This window comes from Leucoraja erinacea, chromosome 4 (assembly GCF_028641065.1).
Source record: "Leucoraja erinacea ecotype New England chromosome 4, Leri_hhj_1, whole genome shotgun sequence".
NCBI lineage: Eukaryota > Metazoa > Chordata > Chondrichthyes > Rajiformes > Rajidae > Leucoraja > Leucoraja erinaceus.
The window spans coordinates 71,828,112-71,855,259 of NC_073380.1; positions in this window are offsets into that span (position 1 = coordinate 71,828,112).

Consider the following 27,148-nt stretch of genomic DNA (forward strand, 5'->3'; position numbering starts at 1 on the left):
GCATCTCTGGAAAAAGGGAATATGTGACATTTTGGGTTGAGACCCTTCTTTGGAATAGTATCTAGCTTGTACTAAGACTTTAAATCTAAATTACCTATGAATACTAACAATAGACAGAATATGTTCACCTTCCAACCCCCTTTATTGAATGTTAAATCACTGCCTTATGTTTTGTTACCTTCCATTACATACTCTTTTCAGTACAACATAAGAGTTAGGAGCAGGAGTGAGCCATTTGACCCCTCCAGCCTGCTCCGCCATTTATCACGACCATGGCAGATGTGCTCCATTTTCATGCATCTTCACCATATCCCTTGATTCACTTACTGTCCAAAAACCTATAAAATTGTTCTCAATTAATTCAATGACAAATATTCAATAGTCCTCCAGGATGGTGAATTCCAAAGACCTACCACCCTCTAAGTGAATCTCAGTCCTAAGTAGTCTACCTATTGTTCTCTTACTATGACTCCAGGTTCTCTGCCTGCAGTCTGTTGAACCCTTTGAGAATTATGCCACTTTCAATGTAATCACCTTTCATTTAACTGCGGAGAATACAGGTCTAATTAACTCAATTTTGCCCCAAATCCACATACTAGGAACGGACTTGATGTACCCTGTTACTGCTTTATCCATATCCCTTGGATCCATTAGCCCTAAGAGCTAAATCTAACTCTCTCATGAAACCATCCAGTGAATTGGCCTCTACTGCCTTCTGTGGCAGAGAATTCCACAGATTCACAATTCTCTGGGTGAAAATGTTTTTCCTTATTTCAGTCCTAAATGGCCTACCCCTTATTCTTAAACTGTGATCCCTGTTTCTGGACTCCCCCAACACCGGGAACATGTTTCCTGCATCTACCCTGTCCAATCCTGTTAGATTGTATATATTTTTATAAGATCCCATCTCATCCCTCTAAATTCCAGTAAATACAAGCCCAGTCGACCCATTCTTTCATTCAATGTCAGTCCCGTCATCCCAGGAAATAACCTGGAGAACCTGCACTCCCTCAATAGCAATAATGTCCTTCCCCAAATTAGGAGATCAAAATTGCACACAATACTCGACATGTGGTCTCACCAGAGCCCTGTACAACTGCAGTAGGACGTCCTTGCTCCTAAACTCAAATCCTCTCGCAATGAAGGCCAGGTACATTGGCTTTCTTCACTGCCTACTGTACCTGGATGCTTAGTTCTCATTTTTTCCCACAGACTTCTCAGTTGACCTCATATTTTTCCATAATACATTTCATCTCGCTTGTATTATCCACTCATTCAGTTTGTCTCTATCCCTTTGAAGACTTCTTTACACTCATGTCCTTATTCAAAATATAACCATATAACAATCACAGCACGGAAACAGGCCATCTAGACCCTTCTAGTCTGTGCCGAACACGTATTCTCCCCTAGTCCCATACACCTGCGTTCAGACCATAACCCTCCATACCTTTCCCGTCCATATAACTATCCAATTTATTTTTAAATGATAAAAACAAACCTGCCTCCACCACCTTCACTGGAAGCTCATTCCACACAGCCACCACTCTCTGAGTAAAGAAGTTCCCCCTCATGTTACCCCTAAACTTCTATCCCTTAATTCTCAAGTCATGTCCCCTTGTTTGAATCTTCCCTACTCTCAGTGGGAAAAGCTTATCCACGTCAACTCTGTCTATCCCTCTCATCATTTTAAAGACCTCTATCAAGTCCCCCCTTAACCTTCCGCGCTCCAAAGAATAAAGCCCTAACTTGTTCAACCTTTCTCTGTAACTTAGTTGCGGAAACCCAGGCAACATTCTAGTAAATCTCCTCTGTACTCTCTCTCTATTTTGTTGACATCCTTCCTATTATTAGGCGACCAAAATTGTACACCATACTCCAGAAATGGCCTCACCAATGCCTTGTACAATTTTAACATTACATCCCAACTTCTATACTCAATGCTCTGATTTATAAAGGCCAGCACACCAAAAGCTTTCTTTACCACCCTATCTACATGAGATTCCACTTTCAGGGAACTGTGCACAGTTATTGCCAAATCCCTCTGTTCACCTGCATTCTTCAATTCCCTACCATTTACCATGTACGTCCTATTTTGATTTGTCCTGCCAAGATGTAGCACCTCACACTTATCAGCATTAAACTCCATCTGCCATCTTTCAGCCCACTCTTCCAACTGGCATAATTCTCTCTGTAGACTTTGAAAATCTACTTCATTATCCACAACCCCACATATCTTAGTATCATAACCATATAACCATGTAACAATTACAGCTCGGAAACAGGCCATCTCGACCCTTCTAGACCGTGCCGAACACATAATCTCCCCTAGTCCCATATACCTGCGCTCAGACCATAACCCTCCATTCCCTTCCCATCCATATAACTATCCAATTTATTTTTAAATGATAAAAACGAACCTGCCTCCACCACCTTCACTGGAAGCTCATTCCACACAGCTACCACTCTCTGAGTAAAGAAGTTCCCCTCATGTTACCCCTAAACTTCAGTCCCTTAATTCTCATGTCATGTCCCCTTGTTTGAATCTTCCCTACTCTCAGTGGGAAAAGCTTTTCCACGTCAACTCTGTCTATCCCTCTCATCATTTTAAAAACCTATATCAAGTCCCCCCCTTAACCTTCTGCGCTCCAAAGAATAAAGCCCTAACTTCAACCTTTCTCTGTAACTTAGTTGCTGAAACCCAGGCAACATTCTAGTAAAATCTCCTCTGTACTCTCTCTATTTTGTTGACATCCTTCCTATAATTAGGCGACCAAAATTGTACACCATACTCCAGAATTGGCCTCACCAATGCCTTGTACAATTTTAACATTACATCCCAACTTCTATACTCAATGCTCTGATTTATAAAGGCCAGCACACCAAAAGCTTTCTTTACCACCCTATCTACATGAGATTCCACTTTCAGGGAACTGTGCACAGTTATTCCCAGATCCCTCTGTTCACCTACATTCGTCAATTCCCTACCATTTACCATGTATCATCTGCATACTTACTAATCCAATTTACCACACCATCATCCAAATCATTGATGTACATGACAAACAACAGTGGACCCAACACAGATCCCTTTGGCACCCCACTAGTCACTGGCCTCCAACCTGACAAACAACCATCCACCATTACTCTCTGGCATCTCCCATTCAGCCACTGTTGAATCCATCTTGCTACTCCTCCATTAATCCCCAACCATTGAACCTTCTTAACCAACCTTCCGTGAGGAACCTTGTCAAAGGCCTTACTGAAGTCCATGTATACAACATCCACTGCTTTACCCTCATCAATTTCCCGAGTAACCTCTTCAAAAAATTCAAGAAGATTATTCAAACATGACCTTCCAGGCACAAATCCATGTTGACTGTTCCTAATCAGACCCTGTTTATCCAGATGCTTATATATATTATCTCTAAGTATCCTTTCCATTAATTTGCCCACCACTGATGTCAAACTAACAGGTCTATAATTGCTAGGTTTACTCTTAGACCCCTTTTTAAACAATGGAAAAACATGCGCAGTATGCAAATCCTCCGGAACTATTCCCGTTTCTAATGACATTTGAAATATTTCTGTCATAGCCCCTGCTATTTCTACACTAACTTCCCTCAATGTCCTAGGGAATATCCTGTCCAGACCTGGAGACTTATCCACTTTTATATTTCTCAAAAGTGTCAGTACTTCCTCTTCTTTGATCCTCATAGTTTCCATAGCTACTCTACTTGTTTCCCTTACAAAATTTGATCTATTTTTGTGCCAAGAAATGACATTTTAGTATCCTCAGACTCATTTGAAAATATGTTTCCAGACTTGCCTTCTTACTGTTTACCCAGTTGTATCTGCCTTCAATTCATGAATTTATATAATCATGTAATTATTATTACTGTTACATAATTATATTCCTGTTGGTAAGATGCTTTAGGTTATCTATCTAGAATTTGGGTGATCTTCAATGCCTAAATAAATATTAACACAGGACTATATTTCTAATACATATAATTAGGATTGGCATTATGTTTTTATGATGTGTTTTTTTTTTCTAATAAAGCCCTATATCTAAAAATAGGTTACAGATGACAATCAAGCATTTAAAACTCCTTTAAACGTTTAATGGTTGACACATACTGTATGATTCTGCCAACATGATTCTGCCAACATAATTGCAAACTTTTCAATGGGTAATCATATTTGTATTGACTTAAAGTAACTGGAAATATTTCTCATTAAGTAATGTTGCATAGACTTCCAGTGGTGCCATGGAGCAGTAAGCAGGCGCTCCTTTTAGATCCGCTCTGAAAAATGCATTAGAACGCATTAGAATACCTGGAAACCAAAACGGGCCAACTGAAAAACACTTACCAGCAGATGCCCGATGTCGCGTAAGTGATGTCATCAGAAATCGATGTATACCGACTGGATAACAGTATTTTTAAATGAGTAAACGGACTCTGCCGACTCGACCTCACACTAGACAAAGAACCCGTCTGCAGGTTGTTCAGGAGCAAGAGAAAGTAACTTCTGAAGAATCTGAGGTAGAATCTGAGGAAGAAGGACTTATTCCTACCATGGAAGAACAATAAAAGAACAAGAACAATCTTTAAGATGGCTATGGCAAAAGACTTTGGAGATATTCTGACTGATCAGCTGGGAATGCTAGAAACAAGAATGGATGTCGGGAATAAAGAAATTTGCGGAAAGATTGACGTTCTACAAGTTCGGAACAAAGAGGTAAATACTGTTTTGAAAGGAGAAATCAAACAGGTTGAAGAAGATCTTAGCAAAAAGTTGGAGCCCATTCTCCTCACTTCAATAAAACAAAACAATGCTATCAGAGAAGTTACTACTATGGACATCTCTGACAATGCAACACCTGAAGGAAGATCTAGACTGTGTTTCTGGGCAACTGGCCAGAATGCCTGACTAATGCCTAGATCTTGAAGCCCGGTCCAGATGCCAAAACTTAAGAATTGTTGGAGTGAAGGAAGGGAAGGAAAGTAGAAAAGACTCTCAGGTCTTCACTGCCAACTTACTTCAACAGGTATTTAATCTGCCTGAGAGACCTAAAATTGATCAAGCACATCGAGTCCAGAAAGCCCGACCAGGTGTTGGAGCCCCACCAAGACAGATTATTCTTAAACTACAGGACACAGAAGTTCTTGAAGGTACCATGAAGAAAGTGACAACCACAGGAACCCTGATGTTTGAAAGAGAAAACATAAGATTCTTCAGAGATTATCCAGCAGAGGTGGTCAAGAAGCGAGCTCTCTTCACCAAGACACGTCTTATTCTCAGAGACATTCCAGGCCTGAGATCTGGAATAATGCACCCTGCCAAATTAAGGGTCACATACAAAGGATCTGAACATTTCTTTATCGACCCAGAAGATGCATTTAAAAAGTTAAAAAAGGACCTAAAGGGATAAGTAGAATGACATGGCTCTGTTTGATTAGCAGGGCTATGCCCTACTGAACTTTCACTGAACCTGTTTGCTAAACCGTGTGTTTAACGTACACCTTTTATATATATTTATGAGGGGTAGACTGTAGAATTTGTGCACCTATTCCCCCCCCCCCCCATCTCCCTTCTGTTTTGTTTTTCTGTTTCTTGTTTTTTGTGTAAAATTGTATGTATGCACTGAGTACGAGCAGCTTTCAGTTTCACTGTACATGTATAGTGACAATAAATGGCATATCTATATATCTATATAATATGTTTTTTCATATAAAAATATATATAAAAACCTGCAAATAAGATGGTCAACAGGTTAACAGGTGTTTATGTCTAGACACACTTATCAGAGATAGATTGGAATGTAAGCGGGTCAATTGCTCAAGGTCCCCGTGTTTATGAGGAGAATGTTAAAGATCTTTGAATTACGCAGCACTGAAAACAAGAGAGAGGTGGAGAGAGGGAGAGAGGGAGAGAGAGAGAGAGGAGAGAGAGAGAGAGAGAGAGGGAGAGAGAGAGAGAGAGAGAGAGCGAGAGAGAGAGAGAGAGAGAGAGGGAGAGAGAGAGAGAGAGAGGGAGAGAGAGAGGGGAGAGAGAGAGAGAGAGAGAGAGAGAGAGAGAGAGGAGAGAGAGAGAGAGAGAGAGAGAGAGAGAGAGAGAGAGAGAGAGAGAGAGAGAGAGAGAGATAGAGAGACAGAGAGAGAGAGAGAGAGAGAGAGAGAGAGAGAGAGAGGGAGGCTGTGTCTGTCTCAGCTCCAGTGGCTGAGAGGATTTAAGTGGCCTTTCAAGGTTTTTTGGTGGAAGGAGAACGAAGAGAGGCAGAGGGGCTTCATAGTTTAACTTATTGTTGGACTGTTGAAACTTTCCTGTGCTTTAAAAATGCCTCCACATGTGTGAAAAGCCCTGAGATTTCTCTACATTGTCGAGGGAGCGGCTGCCATTGGCGGACTGCCAAGCGTGCCTGGAGAGCGAGGGTATGAAGTTTTTGGTGTCTTTGTCGTGTTTTTGGCACTGATTCTCTGCCCTAAAGTCATTTTGCACAGTGCGGCTGCCTGGCTTAATGTGAAGAAGGTGCTTTTGGTGTCGGCAAGAAAAGGCGAGGTTTTATCGGCAGTGGATTGAACTTGGAGGATTTTCTACTTTCAGCTGGAGGACTTTGCTTTTTGAGGATTGCTTTGGACTGTGACTGTCCCTGGGAATTGATTTGCTGAGCTGCTGGGGTGCCGGGAGCTGGTTTGTGCCTCTATCCCGGATGGCGATGGCGGGGGCTCGGCCGAAGGCGAGGAGCTACGCAGTAGTGACATCAGCAGCGGAAGCGAGGAAATCTGAACATGAGCTTCATGTTGACTTGGACTGGGACAGTTTTGGTATCTCGGTTCAAACTGGGCCCCAGATGTCCAGGGGATCAATTACGAAGGCTATGAATGCCCTTCTTGGTGGTAGGGGGGCTATTGTCTCTTCCGAGCTCGAGAGGGGAAAGGTTGAGATGATATTGAAGACCCGGGAGGATGTGGTCAAAGTGTTGGAGAGGGGGATTTCAGTGGGGGGGGGGTCCATATACAGGTGGACCCATGGGTGTCCAGGGTTCTCCAGCGGAGTTGCCCCACATGTATTCTGGATGCAACACTCTTTCCACACCTGTCTCAGATTGGGGAGGTGCGGTCTAAATGCTTTAGGCTCATGCACCCTGGGGGGGACCCAAAGGAAAAAGGGATTTTTAGTTTCAAAAGGAGGGTGTTCGTGAAGGTGGGGGAGGGGGAAGATGATGAGGGGAGTTTCGAGGTGGAGTGTAGGGGTCTCCCCAGAACCGTGCGATGGAGTTGGGGAAAGGCACGGTGTCATGCGTGCGGTGGTTATGGACATCTCCGAAGGGAATGTCCTAATCAAGGGGTCGCTGCTAGAAATTCTCGCGCAGCGGCCCAGGAATGCACTGCTGGCCCATCAAGGGTTGCTCGTCATGTCTCGGAGGGGCGGGGTGGAATCACTGACCTGGCAGGGGCTGCCGGCTCTGCCTCGGTGATCCGGGACAGCAGGGATAGCCCTTCTGGGTCTGCAGTTTCAACCTTGGGGACCCAGGGCAGCAAGGGCCCCCGCCCCCTACATCCTGAACCTGAGGGGGTGGCTGAAGGTGAGGCACAGGGTGAGGGGGAGAAAAATGGGAGCAGCAGAAGGAGAAGAAGAATAAGCAGAAAAAGATCACCCAAGCGAGTCAAAAGCAGGCTGCTGCCGAGTGCGGAGATCACCAAAGGGGCGCCTGTCAGCTCCAGGGGGGTCCAGAGTGAAACTGCCGTGGCCCAGCAAGGAGCTGAGGTGGCTCTGAAGGGGGTAGGGAAGGCAAAATGCGCGGGTGGTAATGAGGCGGGGGGTAGTGTGGAGGAGGAAGGCCCTCTCCTTATGGAGGTTACCACACCGCCGCATGCTAGTGGGATAAAAAGGAGGATTGGGCCTGGTGAAGAAGAGCAGGGACGTGAGTCCAAATTAGAGGGGTGGATTTTTCCAGATCTTCCACCACCGATGTGGTTGGAGGTCAGGAAATGACGTCGTCTGGGTTGGAGGTTGAGCATCCACCTCAGGGATCTCTCGAGGGTACCACAGGGTCAGGTGATGGGGTAGACCCCTCTGGAGTTGTGTCCTCTGCGCGGGGGGATGGCCTTTTGTCTCAGAGGCTCTCCGAGGGGGGGATCTCGTCGTTTGTTGCTCTTGGCTCCCCTGGGGGTGTGTCTTCTGGGTCGGAGGAGGTCCCCTCGTTTCAGAGGCCTACTGAGGGTGTTAGCACGCAGGAGGGTGGGGTGTAAGCTCCCCTGGTAGTGCGGACCCTGGGACGGGGGATGAGCAGAGTCAGCCCGAGGGGGGGGGGGGTCGGGGGGAGTGGTGTTCCAATCAGTGCTCAATTTGAGAGCCAATGGTGGTTCTGAGGTGTATATTGTATTGCCGGTTGATTTAGCAGGGGAGGGGAAAAAATCTAGTGGAGAGCCTCTGGGTGTTGCCAGTGGAGGGGGTGCTTTCGGTGCTGTGGAGGTCGGAGTTACTTCAGGCAGCGACCTTCTTTCAGATTCTGGGGGTGCCAGTTTACCACAGACCCTGGGGGTGCCTCTTGTTTTCTCTTCCCCAGGCCCAGGTATAGAGGGTGAGGACAGAGCGCAGGAGCCCAGCCAGTCAGTGGGCTGCGTGATGCGGATAGGGGCTTCGGGACCCTTCCCCGGCATTGATCCTGGGGGTGGTATCATGCCAGAGGAGAGGGAGAGTGGTGGGGCCGATTTGTGTGGAGGGGTTGGCGAAATTCCAGAGAGCTCTGGTTTTTCGAATTCTGAAAATGACCTTGGGGATGCTGAGCGTGTTGTGTCAGGTGCGAGTAACTTGGACGATAGGATCCAAGGACAAGTCTCATGAAATTGTTATCTGTGAAGTGCAGGAGTTTCTAAAAATAAGCCGCACTAATAGAACAAGGTTAGAGGCGGCTAAGAGACGGTGGGCTGATCTGTCGTCCTTAGTTAAAACTCTCGAGGCTATCCTTGCGACGAAGGATAGTGATCTTCTTGGCTCTGAGCAGTGTCAGTTTAGGGACTTTTTGGAGTTCCTAAAAAGAGAGCGGGCTACAGAGCCCAGGAGGAAAAGTATGAGGATTTCAATTTAATGTACCAGTGCATTCACGTTAGCTACCCTAAACTTAAACGGTAGTAGAGCGAGTTTTCGCAGGTTCCAGCTTTTATCGGTCCTTAGGGAGGGGAAATTTGCAGTGTGTTTTCTGCAGGAGACGCATACTGTTGTCAAGGATGAACCCACTTGGAGGTTGGAGTGGGAAGGAGAGGTCTATATGAGTCATCTTAGCTCAAATTCGATTGGGGTGGCCATTCTGTTAGCTCAGAATTTCCTGCCCAATATTATAAAAGTGCAAGAAGTCATGCCAGGACGTTTGCTCCATCTGGCCGTGAGCCTGGATGGCATGCCGTTGCATTTCATTAACGTGTATGCCCCCAGCTCCGGCACCATGCAGGCCGGCCTAATTCAGGAAGTGAATGCTCTGTTGAGCACTATTGATCGGGGACAGTGTGTCTTCCTTGGGGGGGACTTTAACTGCACACTTGAGGTGCGAGGTCGTTCTGGTACTCAGTGCGCTCCTGCTGTAGCAAAGAAGCTGAGAGGGTTGATTGATTCTTTTGAGTTGGTTGATGCGTGGCGGGACCTCAACCCAGACTCCACTGCTTTTTCGCAGAGGTCTGAGGGCGGTGGTTCCCGCATTGATCGAATATATATCTCTCGAGCGTTTGTTTCCCGTGTCTCAGCGGCCTCAATGCAGATGGTGCCATGCTCGGACCACTGTCTGGTGCGTGTGGATTTTAATCCAGCGCGCGTTCGGGCTGGGTCTGCGTACTGGCACTTTAATAACCGGCTGCTGGAGGATCGGTGTTTCCGGGAGTCATTCACTCGGTTTTGGGTGCGGTGGAGAGAGAGGCAGAGATGCTTCTCTTCCCTAAGGCAGTGGTGGGATGTGGGAAAAGCTCACATCCATATTTCTTGTAAGGAATACACGTGGGGGTCGACCGGGCGGCAGGACTCAACGGTTGAGAAGCTTGAGAGGGAGCTGATGGACGCAGAGTCTCGCCTGGGTCAGGTTGGAGGTTACTCTTGAGAATGGGGTGTGTTTCATGAGAAGAAGGAAGCCTTGAGGAACCTGAAACTTGAGCGGTCCTGAGGCGCTTACGTGAGGGCGCGGGTCCAGATGCTGCACGATCTGGATCGAGCATCGCCCTTCTTTTTCTCTCTGGAGAAAGGGCGGGGAGCCCGCAAGCAGCTCGTGGAGCTGCTCGCAGATGATGGCTCCTCTGTCACAAATCCGGAGAGGATTAGTGCCTTGGTCAGGTCCTTTTATGGTTCCCTGTTCTCCGCAGGTGGAGTCAGCGGGGAAGCTCAGCAGGACCTGTGGGAGAGTCTACTGGTTATAGATAGGGAGGTGGCCAATCTTCTTGATGGCCCTTTATCTTTGGAGGAGTTGACTTGTGCACTGCATCAGCTCAGGAGGGGTAAGTCCACCGGGCTGGATGGGCTGACGGTAGAGTTTGTAAGAGCCTTCTGGGGTATCCTGGGGGGTGATTACATGTTGGTTCTGGGGGAGAGCCTGGCAACAGGGGAGATGCCCCTTTCGTGGCGTCGAGCAGTGGTTGTCCTGCTGCCCAAGAAGGGGGAACTCCGCCTGCTGAAAAACTGGCGCCCGGTCTCTCTCCTATGCACAGAGTATAAAGTATTTGCACGGGCGATGGCAAATCGCCTGTGCTCTGTGCTGTCTCAGCTGATTCACCATGACCAGTCTTACACAGTCCCTGGTCGGTCAATTCAGGATAACATCCACCTGGTTAGGGACCTGATTCATCTAGCACAGGGAACTGGTCAGTCAGCTGCGTTTCTGTCTCTTGATCAGGAGAAGGCATTTGATAGGGTAGAGCATGAATACCTGTTCGGAACGTTGCAAGCGTTTGGATTTGGACCGCATTTTGTGGCCTGGGTCCGCCTCTTGTATGCTGCAGCGGAGTGCCTTGTGAAGGTTAATGGTGCGTTGTTGGTTCCCTTTCATTTTGGGAGGGGGGTCCGTCACGGGTGCCCCATGTCAGGTCAGTTGTACTCGGTCTGTGTGGAGCCATTCCTGTGTCTTCGGAGGAGGAGGTTGACAGGCCTGGCCCTACCGGGCCCAGGGGTGGAGTTGGTTCTTTCGGCCTATGCCGATGATGCTCTCCTTATGTTCACCGATCCTGGTGACCTGCGGAGGATGCGTGATTGCCAGAAGATTTTCTCGGATGCATCTTCTGCCAGGATTAATTGGAGCAAGTGCTCTGGACCTTTAGTGGGTCAGTGGCAGGTGGACTCCCTGTCAGAGGAGATGGCAATGTTTGCGTGGAGCACCACACACCTCCTCTATCTGGGGGTGTACCTGAGTCCCACTGAGGATGCTTGGCCGGCAAATTGGCAGGAGTTGGAGACGAAAGTGGTTGCCAGGCTGGGGCGCTGGTCAGGCCTGCTTAAAGTTCTTTCTTTTCAGGGGAGGGTGTTGGTCATAAACCAGCTGGTGGCCTCCATGTTATGGTACCGGCTGGCTACTCTTGTCCCACCTCCCACTTTTGTAAATGCTTTACAGAAGAAGCTGGTGGACTTCTTTTGGGGAAATAGGAAGCACTGGGTTTCCGCAGCTGTCCTGAGCCTCCCGTTAGAGGAGGGCGGCCAGTCCTTGGTATGCGTGCGTACCCAGGTGGCGGCTCTCCGCCTCAGGACTCTGAGGAGGTATATGTATATAGAGAACCCCCCCAGATGGCACGTTTTGGCCACGTATTTTTTCCGACGGGGTCGTTGTCTAAGGGGGGTCTCGCGGCTCCCGGTGGCGAGCATCAGGCGACCCGCCCTAAGGGGCTTGCCTGTTTTCTACCGGGATGTGTTAAGAGTGAAGAATCTGGTTGTTTTCAGCCAGCGTATTGCTCCACGAGGGGAGGGGGATGTAGCGGCGGCGGGAGTGGCCGGTCCTCAACAAATCATGGCGGGTGTCGAGGAGAGGCGTGCGCCCAGAGTGGTTTTAAATGAGCTCTTACCCGCTCCGTCAGATCTGCTCATTGGGCCTCGGTTCCGGGATATATCCCGGGCACCGGTTCCACACAACCTGAGCCGCCTTTCGGAGATGATTAGCGTGCCGTTTCGTGACGCGAAGAGACGCTCACTGTATAGAATGTTCCTGCACATTCTGCACCTCCTTGCCTTCGTCTCCCGTCCCGACACACCATGGCGGACGGTGTTACCACCTGAAGGAGGGGAAGGTCCCCAGTGGGGGTCCCTCTACAAGGGAGTTGTCCCCCTTTACGTGGGGGACCTGGGGTGGAGAGTGCTGCACAGAGCGGTGGCATGTAACAAACTTTTGAGTCGGTTCACGGACTCGTCCGCTGCCTGTATTTTTTGTGGCGAGGAAGAGACCGTGTTCCACATTTATATGGAGTGTGAGAGGCTACTGCCCCTGTATCAATATCTGAAGGGGTTGTTCCTAAAGTTCTGGTTACATTTTAGTCCTACGATTCTTGTGTTTGGACACAAGGCAGGGTGTGGGGAGAGCCAAGTGGGAGGGTGGGACCTACCTGTCGGTCTACTCCTGGGCCTGGCCAAGATGGCCATACGCGGGTCCAGGCAGCAGGCGATGGATGGTCAGGCAAGAGTCGGCTGCCTGCCCCTCTTTCGGGCCTACGTCCGTGCACGTGTGTCCCTGGAGAGGGAACATGCGGTGCTCACGGGGACTTTGGAGGTATTCTGTGGGCGCTGGTCACCGCGTGGGGTTGAGAGTATTGTGAATAATGATTGTAATGTTGTACTATAATGACACGATATTGTATGTCTGTTTTGTGTATGACTTTTTATCTTGTAGAATTTGTTGTGTTGAGTAAAGTCTTTGAAAAGAAAGAGGAGAGAGAGAGAGAGAGAGAGAGAGAGAGAGAGAGAGAGAGAGAGAGAGAGAGAGAGAGAGAGAGAGAGAGAGAGAGAGATAATGGGTTGGGTTGGGTGGGGTGAGGGTGGGTGGGGAGGGATGTGAGGCAGGTATATCACCACCTTTTTCTTTCTTTCTCTTTTTGTCCTTTATATTTATTTATATTTTATTACTCTCTTCTTTCTTTCATTTATTCACTCTTTGACTACACAATAAATCAATCTATCAATCAATCAATCAACCTTTATTGTCATCTTGCAAGCAACAGTTGTACAGTGCAAAATGAAAAGACATTTCCCAGGGAATACCGGAACATCGCACATGAAATTTAAAACATTTCACACATAATAACACTAAAAACAATCCATCCCTGATGGAACAGTCTCTCTGTCAGAAAGTCCAAGATCCAGTGACACAGGGTGGTGTTGAGGCCCAGCAGGGTTAGTTTCTCCACACGTCTCTGTGGGATGACGGTGTTAAATGCTGAGCTGAAGTCAATGTACAGGATTCTGGCATATGTGTTTTTGTTTTCCAGATGCGTGAGTACTGTGTGCAGCGTGGTAGAGATGGCGTCCTCTGTAGAACGGTTGGGGCGATAGGCAAACTGGAGGGGGTCTAATGATGAGGGGAGGCTGGCAGTAATGTGGGGTTTCACCAGGCATTCAAAACACTTCATTATTATTGGGGTCAGGGCGACAGGGCGGTAGTCATTTAGGCAGGCAACAACTGGTTTCTTTGATATGGGGATTATTGTGGAAGTTTTGAGGCATGTGGGGACAATTGCTTGACTAAGGGAGATGTTAAAGATGTCTGTTAGCACATCTGCTAACTCCTCAGCACATTCCTTGAGCACACGTCCTGGGATGTTGTCGGGTCTGACTGCTTTCCACGAGTTGACCTTAGACAGGATTCTCCGTGCGTCTATCGGGTCTATGGTCAGGACTGGCTGGTCGGTTTGTAAGCAGGGGCTGGCTCTCCCCTTTGGTGTGGTGTTTGCTGCATCAAAATGTGCAAAGAAGTTGTTCAGTTCATCTGGTAGTCCACTTTGGTAGTCCAGGGGTTCTATCTTTGCACATCCCACTTATTCTCTTTCTTGCTTTTTCTCCTTTCTTTTCTTCCAATCAAAGCAAAAAAGTTAACATTGTATATGCCATTGGTTCTATTGTTGTACATTTTCTGTTAATAAATAATCAATAAATAAATAAATAAATAAATACATACATACATAAATAAACACTAATGTTGCATAGTCAGCAGTTCACAATACAAAATGTGCAACGATGCAGGCGACAGCAAGAAAATCAATACTTGAGTAGATAATCTTATTTTGTTTCCTAACCGTTGTAAGTGGAATAATTTTTCAGTCTAATTATGTCGTTTAATGGTAATTATATCTCCCCATTGCTTTGGTTAAGGTCTGTATTTTTGTGGAAATGTGATGAACACTGACAATTTAAATTGCGTAAAGGTGCAGATGGCTGAAATGTCTTGGCACTCATCCCTTTCCATTGCTAGAACGTTGGCAGAATTTCAGTGCAAACCCTATTTTAGGATGCTTAATTTCTACAATTGTACCGACATAGTCGGAAGACCTCCAAGGAAATCATGGGTAGTTACCTAGAGCAGTTGCAGCATTAAAAAAGCAGAGTGGGTCAATTTTCCTACAGCTTGCCAATTTGGATGGGATTGAGAATTGCAATGGTATTTTATTCCCTGACGTGGTGGAGAATAAAGTGAAGCATCACTGCTGAAATACAGAGTGCAATCTAGCCAAAGGATGCTCACTAATCAGAAATGGTACAAAACTGGCTTGTTCCTCTGCCGTAATGTTTATTTATTTAGTATACTTTATTATTGTCATGCATACTGAGGTACAGTGAAAAGCGTTATTGTTGATGCTGCACAGTCAACAAAATGCCTATACACGATTACAATCAAGCCATCCACAAAGTACAGGATAAAGGGAATAACGTTTGGTGCAAGATAAAATCCAATTAAATCCAATTACAGATAGTTCCAAGGTCTCCAATTAGGTATATGGGTCAGGACCCCACCCTAGCGAGAAGAGCAAGTATTCCTTGATAATTCATCATCACAAAAAGTAGCCGAAGTATAGAGTAGTGCACAACGAAGATAGACACAAAATGCTAGAGTAACTCAGCGGGACAGGTAGCATCTCTGGAGAGAAGGAATGGGTGACGTTTCAGGTCAAGACCCTTCTTCAGACCCAACGTGTACACCTTGAGTGGATATGTGATCCTGTGGGCGGGTGGGCAGAAAGGACCTTCTACAATGGTTATGAGTGTACAATCTGTTTATTGGTCTGTGGTCTCTATATCTCCAAGCGAATAATCAATGGTTGGGCAAATATATATTACCGAATGCCTTCATTGGAAATACCACAACACATACCTAACATAGAAGCAAAAGTTAAATATTTAAAAAAAAACAATTTTAGCAGAGGCATTAGACATTTAGATTCTACTCAGAATGTTCAGTTTCTTACATGGTGGTCAGCACAAAGGCTAGCATTTATACACTGGCTACTATGAAGGTGTTAAATGTCATCTTATTTTAAAAGGACAGACTAGAAATTATAACATAATTGCTTGTGTTGGGGTGGCTTCTTATCTGAGTTATTGTTATTTGTGAAGTCCGTTCATTAGCTCCAATATCAATTAAAGCGGATTCAGAACCTTTAATAAATTAATAAGGTTATCATTCAGTGATGTCCTGATTATAAATTGATGTAATGGGGGTGTGCTGCAGGCAGCTGCTCATCCAATGCATCATGGTCGAAAATGAGCAGAGATAAATATTAAGATTAAACGAGAACTTACCAGTTTGAAGTTTGATCATTATTTTATGAGGAGTAACGTTGAGGGATTACGTGAAGAACCCCGCCAGGACGCATGCGTGTCATTCTTCAAAACAGCGGTGTGAAATCACAGATAACTGTAATAACTAAACATAGTAAGATTAGAGAAGAGATACCAGTTGAGTATATGATCAAGGGTGGGAGCGGAGGGCACGTATTCCCTCAACGTTACTCCTCATAAAATAACGATCAAACTTCAAACTGGTAAGTTCTCGTTTAATCTTACTATTTTACTTCGGAGTCACGTGAGTGACTGCGTGAAGATTTTAAAGCTCTGTGATTTCATGCCGTGGAAACAAGTCCATGCATCACATCTGCCTTGATTATGGGGAGAATAGTGTTAACATCATTAGATATCAATACGATAATGAAAAAACGAAAAATTTATTAACACCAAATCGTAGCCCCTATTTATGGGGTAAAATCATATTACAGAACTTAAAAGTGTTTCTGCAAATGTTATAGGTTCAATGACTGGTTTATTATAAAATTGTTGGGAAGTTCTCTCCGTTGACCATCCTGCTGTCTTGAGGATTTGGTCCATTGGAACATCCAACTGCATTGCTGCTGCTGTAGCTGCAGCCCTGGTGGAGTGAGATTTAAAAATGTTAGTGTCTACTCCAGCCTTTATTAGGACCTGTTTTAGCCATCTTGAGATGGTCTGGACTGTCACTTTTTTGAGTGGCTGTTTGTAGCTGATTAAAAGTGCCATTTCTTTGCCTCTGATGATCCTTGTATATTCCATATATAATAGTAAGTGAGTTACTATACAGAGAAGATCATCCGTCGGGTAGGCCCTGAAATCTATTTTTAGCCCTGCTGACCCCTGTCTGTTCTGTTTGACTAATTCATGGATATAAAAAGTCAAATTCCCAGATGAAATAGTCAAGTTGTCCAGCCTTAGCTTTTGTAGCGACTGGACACTTTGTGCCGTGACCAAGGCCATCAGCATGACCGTTTTCATTGTTAGTTTCTGTAGGGACAGAGCTGTAGGTGGAGGCCAGTTTCTTAACATGGTCAGTACAATGCTCACATCCCAAATGTGGGTGTACCTGGTTCTTGGGGGATTAGTATTGAAAATGCCCCTCATGAGTTTGGTTACCAGGGGGTGTGTCCCTACAGAATGCCACTCTATTCCTTGCCACAGGTATGTTGAGCACTTCTGGCGCAGTTGATGGCACTATAGCTGAGCCCCTCATCATAATGGAGGCTAGCCAGAAATTCCAGAACAGACGGGATGTTGATTGATCTGTGGTTGAGGTTATTGTTGTGACAGTACTTCCCCCATTTCTTGATGTACACCAAGTACTGTTTTTTTGGTGGACTCTGTGGGCCGACGCAATCATATTCATTGTTCGGTCCGTCAGTCCCAGTTGTTGTAGAGGTGTTTTCAAACTCTACAAATTAATAGGTTTGTATAATTATGACATGGGTGACTTTCCTTTGTTACTGGATGGACCAGTAAATTAGGTCTATGATGGATGGTGATGCATGGTTCTAATACCATGTCTAGTATCACCGGGAACCATGGTTGAGTAGGCCAATCGGGTACTATCAAAATACCAGACGCAGAGTCTTGCTGTATTTTCCTTAATGCCTGACTGATGAGGCAGAAAGGAGGGAATGCATAAATAAACAATTTCCCCCAATGCAGCAAAAATGCATCTGTTGCCGCTGCCCCAGGGTCTGGTTCGCATGAAACATAATTTGATAACTGGTGATTGAGCCTGGATGTGAAAAGATCGATATCTGGTGTTCCATACCATGCTGTAATTTCAGCAAATACATTTTTATCCAACATCCATTCAGTGTTTTCATTGAATTTGCATGACCTGGTGTCTGCCACTAAATTTAGTTTACCTGGTAAGTAGGTAGCTGATATCCAAATATCTCTCTGGATACACCATTGCCAAATTGTGTTGGCCAGATTGTCACATGATGTTGATTTGTTTCCACCCATATGGTTGATATATGCTACCACGGTGGTGTTGTCAATTTGTAGTCTAACATGCTGGTGATTTAACCCAGAACAATATGGCTTAAGGCCATGGAATGCACTTAATATTTCCAGGTAGTTTATGCCCAGTGTTTGTAATAATGATGCCTCCTGTGCATTCCATCTCCCTCCACAGCTGGAGATGGAATTGGTAGCACCCCAACCAAATGCACTGGCATCAGTTTGTAGTACCATAAACGGGTTGCTGATAATTATTGGATTGGAACAATACCTGATGTTATGTTCCCACCATTTTAGTTCGATTGTGGCATCTGTTTTGGTCTGTCAAAATGGCCACCATTAATTTTGAGTGCTCTTATTTTTGCTCTCTTTAAATTTCAATAGTGAAAAGGTCCGAATTGTGTGGCTGGAAATGCAGCCACTATCTCCCCAATTATTCTAGCTACAGCCTCTATTAAGGCTGTAACCTTTTCTTTCGGCAAAGTCACTGACATGAGAACTGAGTTAATGGTGAACCCCAGATTTTGTGGAAGGCGTTAATCTAGACTTAACTGGATGGATGATAAACCCCAGTTTTTCAAACAATTGTTTTGTGGCTGTTACCGCTTGTTTAGCCAATTACAAAGTCTTGCCAACAACAAGTATGTCATCTAGATATGCCATTGCCATGTGTTTTTGTTTCCGCAGTAACACTAGGGCTGGTTGCAACACTTTTGTGAACAGCCTGGGGGCTGATGTTAGACCATGAGGTAGTGCCCTGTATTGCCACAACTGACCCATCCAGTTGAATTTTAAATAACATCTATGGTCACCTCTTATGGGTATTGTATAGTAAGCATCTTTTAAATCGATGCGTGCCATGTAGTAGCCTTCGGAATCAATTGCTTAGAAGTAACAAAGGTTTCCATCTTGAAATGAATATATTGTACAAAGGTATTCAAAGTAGTCAAATTGATGATGATGCAGCAACCACCATCTTTCTTGTTTTTTATAAATATGTTGGACACGAATTCCTGTGATTCGGTTGGGTTTTCTCAATCACTCCTTTTTTATATAGCTGCTGTAGTTCAGCATGTGCTTTAGATTTTTCTATGCCTGTGAGCACAAACATTCGGTTCGGTACATGCTGAACTGGAAGGTTATATTTTTGTATAAATTCTATGGTATAACCCTGGATACTGCTTAGAATATAAGTGTCGGCAGTTAACTTATTCCATGCATCCAAATAATATCGTAATCTCCCACCAACTTCCATGCTCCCTTTAATTCTTAAGGAACCAGACCCACCTACCTCCATGGTTACCAGTGGTAGGTGTGTTACTTCTTTGGCATCCTCCGTGGACATTGAGGCGCCGTTGTCTGGGTCTGTAGTTGGGTTGGTGTTGAGGGCTTGCACATTTTCCAGGAAGGTCGGTCTGGGCCATGGCCTAAAAAAGACCGATGTTGGGTGTTCCTGGTTTTTGCACTTTCTCCAGTTTGTCTTGGCCGACTGGTGGGTGCGTAGGGGTGATGTTTTTGGCCGTAGTAGCTTTTGGATGCTGTTTTTATGAGCCCCAGGGTTTTTGCCTCTTAGTCAAGTTCTTTGAATTGTTTTGACAAATCCCCTCCAAATAGTTTTATTGATGATTTGGAGGTTCCAGGTTTGCAGAGGCCTGCAAATTTGGGGTCTAAAGCCGGTTGTATAGCACTTTTCCTAATATTGTTTAACTGGTATTGTGAGTTGCAGAGTAAAGCCAGTGCATCTTGGTGGTCTAGGGTCATGTTTTGCTCATTCAATGTGCGGTCAAAAGCCGTAATTCCTACTGTTAGGACTTTTAGGACTTTCTGTATTTTTAAGTCCCAGGTTCTAATTGATGCCCCGACATGCGTCCAGATGCACTGGTTGACACTGGGAACATTTAGCGACTTGCAGTTCCCTGGCCAGAATTGACCCTCCGTGCTCCCTTCTGATGAGGGAGAAACACTGTGCAGCCCCACAAGAGGTACTGCTGTGGGGCTTACTAACGGCCCACTGTGGCTAGCCTCCATTTCCCAGGGCCTGCCACTTTGGAGTATTTCCTCCAGCAGCCGCTCCAACTGGCTCTTATGCTCTCGGGCATAGGCCACTCGTAGCTGCTCCTGATTCTGCAGCCGCTCCAACCGGCTCCAATGCTCACGGGCACTGGCCACTCGCGGCTGCTCCTGTACCCCCAGCCGCTCCAACCGGCCCCAATGCTCATGGGCACTGGCTGCTCACGGCTGTTCCTGATCCTGCAGCCGCTCCAACCTGCTCCAATGCTCACGGGCACTGACCGTCGTGGCTGCTCTTGTTCCCCGCTCCCAGCCGCTCCAACCGGCTCCAATGCGCACGGGCACTGGCTGCTTGCGGCTGCTCCTGAAGCCGCTCCAACCGGCCCCAATGCTCACAGGCACTGGCCGCTCGCGGCTATTCAGAGTCGGACTCATCGGAGTCAACAACTCTGTTAGTTTTTTGCTTCGCTTTACCGCCCGGCCGTGGCCGGTGCGGGAGCGAAGTCGGGCATAGCTGTTCCCATTACGGGAGATTGCCGTGCCGTTGGCTGCTGCTGCTTGCTGCCCGCAACTCCGCGGTTCTCCCTCGCCAACTTTTTCGCAGCCTCCGTGGATCTGGTCCATGTCTCCACCTGTAAGGTAAGTGGAAGGAACGCAGAGTCTCCTTACCTGCTGTTCCCGGCTTTCAAATTCTGCCGCTAAGGGGAACGCCGTTCCACCTGCTGTGACTCATTGCAATGCGTATAGCGATATGACACACATGCATCCTGGTGGGGTTCTTCACGTAGTCACTCACGTGACTCCGAAGTAAAATGAGATGATGTTGGCAGATTGTTGTCTTTTCTGGTTATCCTTAGGAGTACATAATAGTTTGAATGATTGCTACATTCTGATAAATATCAAAGTACCACTGCACATTTCTAATGGAGATGCACAACTCAATGTTTATGGTGTTAATGTACAATCTGTTACTATGAGACTATGCCATTGACATCAGCAGGGATTTTATAAAAGTGTTTATTTCAGCATGGACACAAGAGAAGGACACAGGACTCAAAATAGTTATTCTTCACATCTTATATTTATATTTAAAAAATCACTTTTAATGATAGTAAATTGCTTTCATCACACATCACATATGCACAGAAACAGTGCTTAAGCAAATCAGTGTCTAATCTTTTTTTAACAACTAATTTATTGGTATAATCTCAAAATTTGGAATTGCAATAGAAGTGAATATATGGCCACCAGTTGTTTTGGTTTTTAACATTCCACTGCATCAAATTAGTTCACATGTGTATTAGTAGCATTCGCTTTGTAAAATGTGAGCTGAGATTTTTTAAAAAGAAATAGTAATAGACCATTCCAATTGTCATCTGATCACTCCTTCTGCCACTCAATTAAATTACAGCTAATGACCTAGATTTTGATGGATTTTGCCACAAATCTGCTCGTTGATGTTGTGCAACCTGGCGCAGGATCCATAAATCCATGAATTTATTATATTTAACAGAATGATGTCCAGAAGCAGACTGCAAATCCGGATGCTGATTTTCAGCATATTTACTACCACTAATTTAAAATGAATGATTTTCAAGTATATGTTGAAAGCAATCTATTTAGTCTTGTTTTGAAATTCACAATTGACCTAGCTCTACCTTTTTTTTTGCAGTTCTCAATTTCATCTACTTTTTTTTTTAATGTTTTCTTCCTAATATAATAATAAAGTCATCATTTAAGGCTAAACCCTATTTTTGTGTCACCCCGTCAAATCAGGAATAATGTATCTTTGTCAACTGTATCATATACACATCATTTGAATCATCTTCGGTCGCGGCTGACCATGGATGTCTCCAGGTTTGGAGGATGCCTGTATGTGACTTTGTTCAACGTGGGGAGACTGGTGCACAGACTGCCACCACATGGTCCATGACAGATCTGGGTCAGGATCCAGTGGCATGGAGTCCAAGACTACCGGAGACCCTTTTCTGCTGCAGCCTTCAGCCGTAGTGACGCTCCACTAAGGTCAGCCATCTTCCTCTGCCTGTTCCACCGTTGAGGTCTTGGTTGGATTGCTCTTTGTCAGAGTCCTCCTCTTCGACCTTACCACCATGGGTGGCCCTACCAGGAGCATAGCTCCAGACGGCATCGCTCTCAGGATCTCAGCACCACACAAGCTTCTCCACCACAACAAGGTGGTAATCCACGGATAATTGAACCATAGAAACATAAGAATTAGCATACTATCCCATTCATTAAGATCATGACCTCTTTTATCTCTGGCTTCAGATCAATTTTTCTGCCTAATCCTGATAAACCTTGATACACATACAAGGAAGACGGGTTTTAAATTGTGTGAGTGTGTGTGTTAGTGTTCACTGGGCTGGGGGTTCTTTGCATTAGAAGCCTGCAGGTACAGCAAATCATTAGGAATACAAATTCAATGTTGGCATTACTGTAGTCTAAATGTTAATCTCCATTTGGCTTTGAATGTAGATAATACTTTAGGCTCCATGGCACTCTCTTTGTGTTAGAGAATTCCAAAGAATAAAAACCATCTGGACTCATCTCAGTCTTACATGTCTACATCTTTCTTGTAATAAAGGCAAACTTTCCATTTGCTTCCTAATTAGTTGCAAGACCCTATAAACTTCCTATACAGGTTATTCAGCTCTCACTATACATAAACAGTTCATAATCATGATAATCATAATCATACTTTATTAGCCAAGTATGTTTTGCAACATATGAGGAATTTGATTTACCATACAGTCATACCAATAAAAGTAACAAACCATAATTTTTCTTTTAACATAAACATGCACCATATTGACTCCCTCACATTCCTCACAGTGATGGAAGTCGAAGAAAAAATTTAAATCTCTTCCCTTCTTTGACCTCAAAGCTTCCGTTGACGGGACGTGGTCAGCGGCCTCAAAGCTTCCGTTGACGGGACGATCGGACCCCGGGTCGGGGCTAGAACTTTCTGCGATTTGGAGCTTCGCGACATCAGCCTCTACGCGAGACTGGGAGTTCCTCAATGTTGAAATCCGCAGGCCACAGTTGGAGCGTCAATCCCATGCGAGGGATCACAGACTCCGATGTTAGGTCCACACTACCGCAGTGGGGCTCAAGCAAGGCCTCCAGCTCCATGATGTTAGACTGCAGAGTGATGTTGGGGAAGTCCAGAACTAGGGGTCACAGTTTAAGGATAAGAGGGAAGTCGTTTAGGACCGAGATGAGAAAATCATTTTTTACACAGAGAGTGGTGAATCTGTGGAATTCTCTGCCACAGAAGGTAGTTGAGGCCAGTTCATTGACTATATTTAAGAGGGAGTTAGATGTGGCCCTTGTGGCTAAAGGGATCATGGGGTATGGAGAGAAGGCAGGGATGGGATACTGAGTTGGATGATCAGCCATGATCATATTGAATGGCGGTGCAGGCTCGAAGCGCCGAATGGCCTAACTCTGCACCTATTTTCTATGTTTCTATGTTTCTATGTGACCGGAGATACGATCCAGAAAACAATCGCATCTCCGGCAACGTAAGAGATTGAAAAATGTTTCCCTGACCCCCTCCCCACCTCCCACATAAAACAAGCCCGAGAATATTCAGTCTGAAGAAGGGTCTCGACCCAAAACATCGCCTATTCCTTTGCTCCGTAGATGCTGCCTCACCTGCTGATTTTCTCCAGCTTTTTTGTCTACCTTCGAGAATATTAACATATACTTTTTAAAACACACTAAAAATAACAAAAAGACGAAAAGACAGACAGACCGTTGGTGAGGCTGCCATCGCTGACAACTACACCCAATTGGTACTACAACACCATTTAAAAGGCAATTTGGACAGGTACATGCTTAGGAAAGGTTTGGAGGGATATGGGCCAAATGTAGGCAGATGGGACTAACGTAGATGGGATATCAAGTTGACTTGATCAAGTTGGGCCGAATGTCCTGTTTCCATTCTGTTTGACTCCGTGACTATGTGACCCTATAATTCTATTTAATATTTTCAGACCTTTTTTAAAACACACTTTGGCTTTCTGGTTTTCGTGAACAAAAGATATTCTCATGCTTCACTTCTGTATTCTCCACCAGCCATTTCTTTCATGATCACATTGCACATTGCAGTTCCCTCTTACATGGCACCTTCTTGAATTTCATTTTGGAATCTAAATGATGGTTCACCTTTATTTATCTTGCTAAATACATCCTCGAACACCTTAATTAAATCTGTAAACATGACTTGCCTTTTGATGACTCCACCATGCCATATTATACTTTGTCGAGTGGGTGGGAAATATTTCATTAATAATGGATTCCAACATTTCCCCAACTGGTATTAAACGGTCTGAATTTCTGAATTTACTCTATTGAATCATGGAGATTTATTTGTTGTTTTTTTTAATCTGCTGGAACTTTTTCAGAAGCTAAGGAGTCCAGGAAAGTCTTCTGTGAAAAAAGAGACAAATTACATGGTTGATGCCTCTGCGATTTCCTTCATTACCTATATAACCATTTTGAATTCCTTCCAATTTATTAAAATAAAACAATTTATACTTTTATAAATTTTACAAATTGTAAAAGCAAGTTTACACTCATATTCCATTTTCTCCATCTTTGACTTTTCTTGGTCATCCATTTTTGGCAGTTATAATTTCCCCAATCCTCAGGCCTGCCAGTTATCTTTAAAGCATTTCTTTCAATTTAATGATATTTTTAACTAGGGATCACCCATCACCTTTGCTGAAGGAGTCCATTGTTTCAAAAGAATATACATGCTTTGAATATTAAGAAATTCTTATATTAATGTTTGTTTTTGCTTATCTATATTCCTTCCTTTCATTTAGTTTCTGACATGCTTTTGCCACTAATCTCAAAATTAGTATTAAAGTCATCACACGTTGCTCAGTTTTCACCTGAAAATACATTATTTTAAGAAGACCAATTAATCTTATTCTCATGCTGAATGTTTCCATCTAAAATATTCTGTTTCCTTATTAGGCAGAAACAATTTGTTCAAAAAAATAAATTGTTTGTCGGTTAATTGGCTTCTGTAAAAAAAAAAAATATTGCCCCTAATGTGTCAGGAGTGGAGGAGGAATTGGGATAACATAGAACTAGCGTGAACAGGTAATTGAGTGTCAACACATATCGATGGGATGAAGAGCCTGTTTCCATGCTGTATAGCTAAACTAAAACTTAGCTAAATTGAAACTGTTTTTAATGGTTTCCATGATCTGACGTGAAAACTATAATTGCCAATTTGATTTGTCAGGCCTATATAGAAACATTGAAACATAGAAAATAAGTGCAGGAGGAGGCCTTAGGAAACCTGAACAGAAACTTCTGAAGACTTTGCGCCCCGCCCAAGGTTTCCGTGTGGTTCCCGGAGGTTGCAGGTGGTGCAAGCAGGTAGGGAGACTGACAAAAACCTCGGGGAACTGCACAGAAACCTTGGGTGCGGCACAAAGTCTCCAGAGGTTTCGGTTCAGATTTCCTAAGTGGGACAGGGGCATTACTCTCTCTTAAATCCATCCAGTTACTTGGCCTCCACTGCCCTCTGTGAACATTGGGAACATTTTTCCTGCATCTAGCTTGTCCAGTCCTTTATAATTTTATATGTTTCTTTAAGATTCCCCCTCATCATTCTAAACTCCAGTGAATACAAGCCTAGTCTTTTCAATCTTTCCTCATATGACAGTCCCGCCATTCCAGGGATCAATCTCGTGAACCTACTCTGCACTGCATCAATCACAAGGATGTCCTTCCTCAAATTAGGAGACCAAAACTGTACACAATACTCTACACGTGATCTCACCAGAGCCCTATACAACTGCAGAAGAACCTCTTTACTCCTATACTGAAATCCTCTTGTTATGAAGGCCAACATTCCATTAGCTTTCTTCACTGCCTGCTGTACCTGTAAGCCAACTTTCAGTGACCGCGTACAAGGATGCCCAGGTTTCGCTGCACCCCCCCCCTTACCTAAATATGAAGATTAAATTCCTCCCTGGCTATTAGACTAATTCTTCTTTCTTCAATTTTCTGTATACAAGATTATACTGGGTAAGGCTTTTTAAGTGTCCTTAGTTTTTAACCTCTTAAACCATTTATTATTTCTATGTCAAAAACAATACTCAATGAGCCCAATTCATCTCTCTTTCAATGACCCTTTGGTATCCTTTTCATCACTAGCCTTTGTCAACCCATCTGCAACTCAAAGCCTCCACACCTTTATCCACCTCTCAATTATCATGCGTTGACCTGTGCCCACCTCTTTTCCAGATTCCTCCTATTACAAGCAGTCTGAAGAAGGGATCCGACCTGAAAAGTCCCCTGTTGATTAATTCCATTGCTGCCTGACCCATTGAGTTATTCCAGCACTTTGTATTTTATTCAAGAGTTCAGCATCTGTAATTCCTTATATCTTCATTCTAGTTTAAGCTTTACACAACAGTAGAATAACTTCCACCTCAGCAAATGAAAACCAAAAGTAATGTAAATCAAAAATTAAACTAGTACAGGAAATGCTGCAAACACAGGTTAGATATTTGTTGAAAGAGAAACAGGTGTCATTTTCAGCATATTTCCAAAGGCAATCCTGGCCTTACCCTATCAGAAATATTTCCCTTTTCTTTTCTGCTCCCTATCCGACCCTCCCTGCAGTCTGATGAAGCTCCTGACCTGAAATGTTACCTCTGGTTTATCCACAGATGCTGCCTGACCTGCCAAGTGTTTTCAGCATTTTCTGGTGCTGTTTCTGTATTTGGAGCATACCTTTGGAGGATGCTTTTAAATTAATTTTGATCATATATTTCTGTGATTTCTAAACATGCAGTTTTTTTCATCTCTGCTATTGAAGTTAAATTTGTAGAACAATTCTAATTATTTTCTTAACACCTTTCCCACTTACTTAAATCTTTTCCATCTAGTCCTAATGACTTTTAACTGTAATCATAATCTGCTCTAATGCAAAATAGGAAAAAAGTAGAGCAGAACTATGTAATGATAACAAACTGATTGCTTATTTTGTGATAAAAGTGCTCTTAAAAGGTTCAGCAATCTACAAACATAATAGTTATATTTTCACATGAACTGCATGTTGCCTGTACATTTGTTAGGAAGTCCCTGAGGACATGTTTCAGCTGAGCAAATTCCAATCCTGTGTGCCACTGCAGACAGGTAACAGATGGAAGTATACCATATGGCCTTTTGATGAGTTTGTTGCTTTGTACAGTTATATAAACTGAAATTTGACTTTTTTTTTTCCCCTTGTAAAGTTTTGTGTTTTTCTTATCGACACCATACGATTTAAATGTTGCACCAAGATGCAAAGTACCTAATTACTATGTTGCGGTTGAGTTTTTCACATCTTCCATTTCAAACT